Below are 9,228 nucleotides of genomic sequence, written 5' to 3'. Positions count from 1 at the left end.
TCTTCTGCTAGTCCTGGAAGGTCGCCATGATTTATAACAGCCGAAAATGATGATTCACTATTATATTTACTAACTGCGCTAAACCATGATGGGTCGTTGTAAATTTTAATTTTTAAGGTTAGAATCATGGATGATTTCTACTGCATCTTATAACTAGTAATAAGATATTACAAGGACCTCAATGGAAGTAAGTAGCTTTGATTTTTTTGACTTCGATAATTTACACACACATGTTACTATGTATGATAATATTAGTCAACCGAATTTGTGTAACTATATATACTAATGTGTACCTGAGGAGGAGTCGGAGTAATTGTGTCATGACATTGAATTAGAAATTAAAAATGAAATCGCTGTGCTTTCCCTTGAGCGCGGCACACTAACACGAAATGTTGAACTAATTGACGTTAGTTAATGGCGGAGACAGGAGCTTAATACAACTTGGTTGGTAAACAACAGTGAGGAATAAAAAGAAATGCAAAAAGATGTTTAGCCTCACAGCTTCAGACAAAGAAAAGAGGAAGTGGACGATCATTTTCGAGTGGTAATCCCCCCTCGAGGGACTGAATATTACATTAGTTGCCCCTGGCAGCCTCCACACTGTCGCCTTCATCAATGCAGTTTCAACAAGAGGACAATGATGCATCAACTTGTTTAAGATTTCAAATAATATCAGAATACTTAATGTTTACAGTATACTATTTGGTTAAGCTTAGATTTCAAGGTGCACTAGCTTAAACAATATTCCAGAGAAATGACGAAGAACCGACAGTATGGTGAACGAAACACTGCGGACTATTTCACCACGAATTGGCTTTATCAAGTTTAGTTGATGTACCTAATAAAGCCAATTGTGGCGAAACGTTGCACCAATAAAGACCGCTCTGCAAATAGTGCCTTAAGAGTTTAAAAAGTATTGGTAGCAGGGCGACAGTGTTGGTTGACGGGGCGTCATCAAACACACAAGTGGGCGTGTGTTCTGTTATTTGTTGACGATGAGCTGTTATGATTAATGATGGAAAACTCTTTACCAGAAGTAGAACGTGCGAGAACACTCTTCAGAGGAAGGGATTCATGCATTGTCTGAGAGAACTTATGACTGGTGGAGAGTAAAGCCCTCACTCTGTAACGTTAATTCTGGTTAATCACCAGCGTGGCAACGCCCTATAATATACTACCTGAGGGACAAATTACGGTACAGGAATAATTAACCTTAATGACTCGCGAAAGGGAACGGGCAAGAGTAGGACTAGCTTGCTTTTGGTTCGAATCCTGGATTAGGACTGGTTTGGCATGGGTACGAATCCTGGATTAGGACTGGCTTGTCATGGGTATGAATCCTGGATTAGGCCTGGCTTGCCACGACGTATTCCAGTGCTATACGCTCCGTAGCCTAGCAACTAGGAAATCCTATTGTTATAGATGTAGTGTGAGTGAGTTTAGTAATCGGTCAATGATGGACCGTGGGTCGTAACCTCATCCACTACTGACCAATATAAATAGCGAAAACATGTTTTTCATTATATTCACGAAAAAAGCTCTCAACCCGTAAGAGTGATAGAGCGTGTGGGTAATTGCACTTGATCAATTTAAGGTGATGGTAGCACAGTTTCTTGGATAAGAGTAGTAAGTAGAAAGAGATACAATTTGTGTTCATTGAGATAAAAAAAACGAGAATAAAAATGTAATTTTTTAAATGTCTAGTTGGCTTTAAAAGCATACTGGAGTTAGAGAGATTATGGAAGCTGGAATAGTATAATGGTTATAATATTAACTATAATTTTTAAAGGGGTGGACCGGTAAGCCAGCTGAAGGCCTCGGTCAGATGACCAAAAGCTCCAGTTGAGGGTCATATGTGTCAGGAAACTCTTGTTCTGTTTACTGACACATTATATCTATGAAAGTTGGAGAGCCTTTTACTCAATGTGAAATCTACCAAGCAATAATTTTTTTAATTATAATTATTGGTGTTCTGAGCGAGTGCCTGGTGTGAGCCGACGAGACTCACTTCACTGGGTACAACGCACTATATATTTGGAAGCCTCCTTTACTTCATGAGAAGTTCATCTTGGGATATGTTTGTATGTGACGACTCGAGATTAGGACATACGGCCACCAGCCCGAGCAGCAATTATAAGTGAGTCACATTCCACTTTCCTGTATGTATTTGGTACGTGAATTCGATCTGCAGACGTTACAGGTTGGGTCGTTACCTGCCTACTGTGGTAGCTTGTATCCGGTAAATTTCCCTATCTTTACAAAACTATATTTGTTCCTTCCATTCCCCTTTATTGCTTTCTCCCAGTCCGCCGTTATGGCGTTTATTCATAAATAGTCCCCACTTTTGGCAATAAACCTTCAACGACATTTTGGTCCATCGTGGGGGCATTATCAAGTAAAATTGAGACCGAAATGTCAATTGTGAATTGTTCAAGTCACGGTACTGTTATATTCTTCCTGTCTCTCTGTTGTTCTCACTCCTCTCTAGGATATTAAGAATGTATCATGTTTTGATTTTTATTGTTTAGTGTAAATAAGTATTGTACAGACGACAGGTAACATACTAAATTCAAAACGTCAACATATTTTCTTATACAGAGGTATTATTAATTTAAGGAGATTTAGCGAGTTGTTTGGAGTTGCAAAAATAAGTTTTATAAACATCTGATTTTCATTTTAGAAACGTCACTTGGTCTCTCCTCGTTTTCTAGTTCTACCTTTAACACACGAGCATATGCTTTCAGCGTACATATACCGTTGCAGACATCACACACAACACAGTACACCGGCACACACCAGGTGCTGGCAATCTCGCCCAACTGGTTAATGATGAGAAGAAAAACTTATTTAGCGGAACAAGCTTTCAATAGGGCAGCATCTCACTCTAAGGACGTAAGAATATTAAAATAGAGGGGCACTGGAACAAGCCTACGGGCCCACTATAGTTTAGTAGGTCTAGCACGTCCTAATAAAAGCATTTTCAACTACGCGTGCCAGTCGTAAGTCCTGTCTGCCGTACCCCCTTCTAGCAACTAGTCCGGGTCATCTCCACCTGTAACAGAGTCTGAGAACCCATCGTCACACCGTTAGTCTAAATCGGGGCAAAGTGTAACTGTTAGTGACTTCTGACCTGAACCTCGCGCCTCGCATATAGTACCTTACAGACGTTGGGGAGCCTACGTCACACTACAGGACAATTCCCCCTTCACGCCGACGATGCCAATTGAGGCGCTCGCTGCTGCCATCGACGTCTTCCTCACTGCCGTCGTTGCCATCGACGTTTCCTTGGCCGCCGGCGCTGACATACTCAAGCAATCTAACCTTAGTTGCGGAAATGTCATGTATAAAGAAATTCTTAATAAACAAATTCTTAAGAAATACGCAAAGCATAAACTGGCCTGATCGCTAAAGCTCTCGCTTCACACGGCGAAGATCTGCGTTCGATTCCCAGCATGAGTAGAAACACTGGGCGTGTTTCTTTAGACCTGTTGTCTATGTTCACCCATCAGTAAAATGGGTACCTGGGAGTTAGTCTACTGGTGTGGGTCGCATCCTGGGACAAGAACCTAATTTGCCCGAAATGGTCTGCATAACAAGGGGCTTTCTATATAGTAGTATGTCATTGATGTCAGCTAGGACTGTATACCTTGTACATGTAGTAAATAGATATTGTTACATTATTATTAAGGGATGGACAAACCAGGAGGGGATGAATGGCGGGAGGGAGGAAGGAACGGACGAACGAGAGAAAGCGGGGGACAGAGGAAGGGAGGGAGGGCAAAAAAAGTAGAACGGAAGGGAGAGATGTAGAGAAGACACCGAAGGCGGAAAATGGAGAGAGAATGAAAGCTAAAATGATGCCACCGGAGAAGACATAAAGCAGCTGTACCTTAAGTGAGTCTGGCGCTGTCGAGGCACTCAAGAGGAAGTGGCTGCCATTGCTCTACATTATGATAATAATAATTTATTTCTCTGAGCCGTAAAAATAATGTACATGAATCAGTATAATAGTAGGCACAAGAAAAAAGCCTGTAATTGAGAATTACAGACTAGGAACAGGAGGACCCACAGAGTGGTCGAGAGTCTGAATTCACGCAAACGAGTTAGCCAAGAGCAATATCCCAATATAACTTAAATCTAGAAAACTGTATTTTAGTATGTACATCCATTACATTACATTATAATACTCAACACATTTGATGTATAATTATTTTTTTTAAATAAGTGAATAAATAACTAAAATCAAATATATGTATAATAAATCGAAAATGGAATAATCCTAAACATTCAACAGCGTTTGAGACAATATAAAGCCTCACGTGTATCAGTGTGTAAGTTCACCTGTGTTGCAGATGTTAACAGAGTTCTTGTGTGCTCATCAACACCACAAACCACAGCAAACATCAGTTGGTCATAACCGCATTAGGTCAGTCAACACAAGGATCTTTATATTACGCCTTATGAATGCTTCAGGAGGAAAGGTGGGGAAAGACGATGCTTCACTGAGCCATATTACAGACCTCATTTAAATACTTAAGAGGCCAGCTGCAGTAACTTAGCGTCAGATTAAACACATGTGCATTTCGACACTTCATCTTGCCTCATGTGAGGAGTAACAAAATAAGAAAGGCATTTTATCGGTAAGACACCACACTGGCTGGCCAGACATAAGCCTGAAGCTTGCGCAGTACAACCATCAAATCTAAAACAAAATCCCAGCTTCAAACGGAGTGTGATTATTATTATTATTATCAAGGGGGAAGCACTAAACCCGGAGGATTATACAGCGCCTGGGGGGGGGGGATGTGGAAGGCATTCAGGCTTAATTCGGGGAACTGGAGCACAGATCCAATTCCCTAAATCAAGAGCCCCTCACCAACATCATGGAACGTTCTTTGAGGGGAAACGGAGTGTGAGATTTCTTTAAAGGCGACCAGTCAGGGACACTCGCCCGTCACTAGCAGCTAATGCACCCGGCTAACACATCTGAGTCCTGAATGTCGGCACTTTGGCAGACAAAAACATTTAATAATGAGTCTTTCCCAGGCGAGGTCACAAGGAGAGGCCCCTATTATTTTTTAATACTCATGAATGTGTAATCATTCAAATTTGATGATTTCACATCAATAATTAGTTACCTAGTGGTAGGAGTGCCTTGATAACGGAAGACTCTTAATCCAATGAATTGGAGCTATCCTCCCCTTCCTTGGATTAAACCTGACTGCCTTTCCCTATTATTATAATATCAAGTTTCCTCGGTGCAATCAAGTGTAATTTCATATCTGATAAATTTAATAAATTCGGTATCTATACAACTTGACGAATACACATTGCGGTGTATATACTGTATATATTAGTAATGTATATTTTGGCTTCACATCCAGCACACTTGTTTCTGTTAAACAAGCAGCATTTTCCGTAGGCCTCTATCCTATTACCTCCTGTGGGGTTCAGTGAATTATAAGTAGGCCTACCGTGACATTTTCTTCATGCTATTCGACACAATAAGATATAAGGCACAATAAAACAGAATAACAAGTTGTTACGGTTTATTATATATTCATTATATATTATATATTTATCAATAAATACAAGGATAATAATGTTTCTAGGATATAATTTACGTCACTTGAGAATACACCAAGCCTACTGCTGCAGAATATTTAATGAAGCTATACAACACCATAAAACAATTGCGTGTTGAATTATTAAGTCAGTTTTGTTATACATCAACGTTTATACATCAACGTTTATACATCAACGTTTATACATCAACGTTTATACATCGGGAAGTGCAAGTTTCGATTCAGCCTGAGGCCAGGTGGTTATTTTCTTGACTAGTATTTTATCATGCATATTGACTTGGAAAACAATAAGCAAATTATTTATTAATAATTCTCATTATTATTTATACATTTAAATACTTGCATGTTTATCTCTTGCCTATGACTTCCCATGTTTTGTACACGTAGCTGACAGGTGTACCGTAGTTGTGAGTGAGGTGACCGTGTTGTTGTATGTACAATGAAGGTCACCTGGTTACTTGGTTATTATTATCATGGAGAAGCGCTATACCCTTGAGGGATTATACAGCGCCTGTGGGGGGAGATGGAAGACATTTAGGCTTAATTCAGGGAATCTGAGCACAGATCCAATATCCTAGATCAAGAGCCCCTCAGAACCATCAGTAATCTCCCTGGAAGGTTGGTTACTTGGTTAATGGGGCTTAAAAAGCTATCGACTACAGGAGGGTCATTAAGGCTGCATGTCACCTGTTCATCACTACTCAAGAATAGTTTAATACCTAAAATAAGAAATGAAGTTAGGACTCAGTATATACTAGAGATGTATCGGATGTGAAAATTTAGATATCCGCAGATGCGGATGTGTATGAGGATGTCTTATTTTGCGGATGCGGATGCACATGCGGATATCTGTTTACAGTAAAATGCGGATGTGGATGTAAGAAATTGTGCAGATGTTCCACGAATGCAGATATCCGATACACCTTTAGCATATGCACAGAGATTGATCTTTCCGTGTGTGCATCCTGCACCTCCCCAACTACCTAACCTTTCTCTATCATTATCTCTCACGTTTTCTTCTGCTTTCTCTTTAAAGATATGTTGCAGTTGAACTTACGCTTTCCTTTACGTTTTCATGTTATATGCTCCCATTTTTCTCCAGTTTTGTGTTACTCTCATTTTTTTTTTACGTTTCTATTTTTAATCATCCTTATTGTTCCTGTTTTGACTTCCTCTCTTTTCTTCACCATTTAACCGCTTCTTACCTGTGTTTTAGATCCTTCTGTTTTTGTATTTTACTTCCTTAAGTTTCTCTCCGTATTCCTGTATTAGTTTCTGGTTCAGAAGGTTACTAGGACTCACGAACATAAAAATAACAATGCAGAGGTAAATGGAAGAGGTTCAGAAAAATGAGAACTTAAGAATAAAACAACACTGCAGCAAGAATCTTGGTCCATGCTAGGCAGGTCTTACTCACACCTAAGCACACATAATAATATACCCACCAACTCTTACATAAAGATGTCCAAAATTTCTTGCCTCACTGGCGCTACCTATAACTCCTTTGCTAAACTAATATGTCTCTATTTCCCTCAGTTCTGCTCCTCCTTCCAATATCTTCCCGTCCCTCCTCACCTTGCTGGCGTCCTACCTACATCCCACATATTCTTCCACACTCAGTCGGCTTGAAATACTACTTATTACACTATATTTGAATGTATGTATATTATTATTATTATTATTATTATTACATAAATAGTTTGAATAACTGATAGGTTGATGAATGAGATACTTGAATATCTTTGTGGAAACGTTTCGTCAGCTATTGACTTCTTCAGCCAAATACACAGAAGAAAGGTGGAAGATGAGAAGGAGTTTGAGGTAATCAGTCCCTCAGCTTGGAGATGTGTTCAGTCCATCATTCTTGATAAAAGTAGAGCATATTCGCGGAGAAGGGGCTTATATACCCTACAACTTTACTACTCTTGCTAAAGTCAATATTTATCACCTAAGAATCATCTTGCCAACATGATCATTAATATTACTGTGTATAATTACAGAGTACAAACAATAAATTTTGCAATGTTCATCAAAGCACCAAAAAAATGCAAATATTACCCACCATTGAACCGGAAACACGGAGGGTTTATTTGTGTGTATGTATATATATATATATATATATATATATATATATATATATATATATATATATATATATATATATATATATATATATATATATATATATATATATATATATATATATATATTCTCCATGGGGAAGTGGAACAGAATTCTTCCTCCGTAAGTTTTAAGTTTAATATCTTTATTATGCACGCCATCCCCATCCTGTGGGCGGTAGTCAAAAGATTACAGAGGTACATAATGGGTCCAGGGACTGGACCCCAAAGTTTTGATAGTTGAGCAAGTTACAAAGGTAATGAACTCACAAGTTACAAAGGTAATGAATCCTGTAAGAATGGTTACTTACGTTTATACATGGCTACAATCATGAACAAATATTTCCACACCCGGTCACAACTGTAATGAGTTATTGGTACAAATATTAATTGGGGTTGTAAGAGAAGTAAATGCGAGGGTCTGGCAAGAGGCGTGGAGTTAAAAGATAAAGAATCACACATAAAGTGGGAGTTGTCACAGTTGCTCTTTGCTGATGACACTGTGCTCTTGGGAGATTCTGAAGAGAAGTTGCAGAGATTGGTGGATGAATTTGGTAGGGTATGCAAAAGAAGATAATTAAAACTTAATACAGGAAAGAGTAAGGTTATGAGGATAACAAAAAGATATGGTGATGAAAGATTGGATATCAGATTGGAGGGAGAGAGTATGGAGGAGGTGAATGTATTCAGATATTTGGGAGTGGACGTGTCACCGGATGGTTCTATGAAAGATGAGGTGAATCATAGAATTGATGAGGGGAAAATGGTGAGTGGTGCACTTAGGAGTCTGTGGAGACAAAGAACTTTGTCCTTGGAGGCAAAGAGGGGAATGTATGAGAGTATAGTTTTACCAACGCTCTTATATGGGTGTGAAGCATGGGTGATGAATGTTGCAGCGAGGAGAAGGCTGGAGGCAGTGGAGATGTCATGTCTGAGAGCAATGTGTGGTGTGAATATAATGCAGAGAATTCGTAGTTTGGAAGTTAGGAGGAGGTGCGGGATTACCAAAACTGTTGTCCAGAGGGCTGAGGAAGGGTTGTTGAGGTGGTTCGGACATGTGGAGAGAATGGAGCGAAACAGAATAACTTCAAGAGTGTATCAGTCTGTAGTGGAAGGAAGGCGGGGTAGGGGTCGGCCTAGGAAAGGTTGGAGGGAGGGGGTAAAGGAGGTTTTGTGTGCGAGGGGCTTGGACTTCCAGCAGGCATGCGTGAGCGTGTTTGATAGGAATGAATGGAGACAAATGGTTTTTAATACTTGACGTGCTGTTGGAGTGTGAGCAAAGTAACATTTATGAAGGGGTTCAGGGAAACCGGCAGGCCGGACTTGAGTCCTGGAGATGGGAAGTACAGTGCCTGCACTCTGAAGGAGGGGTGTTAATGTTGCAGTTTAAAAACTGTAGTGTAAAGCACCCTTCTGGCAAGACAGTGATGGAGTGAATGATGGTGAAAGTTTTTCTTTTTCGGGCCACCCTGCCTTGGTGGGAATCGGCCAGTGTGATAATAAAAAAAAATAATTGTTGAGTC

The sequence above is a fragment of the Cherax quadricarinatus genome, chromosome 10 (genome assembly GCF_038502225.1).
Source record: "Cherax quadricarinatus isolate ZL_2023a chromosome 10, ASM3850222v1, whole genome shotgun sequence".
Taxonomy (NCBI): Eukaryota; Metazoa; Arthropoda; class Malacostraca; order Decapoda; family Parastacidae; genus Cherax; species Cherax quadricarinatus.
The sequence above is the reverse complement of the archived record's forward strand: the minus strand, read 5'-3'. Positions refer to the sequence as shown.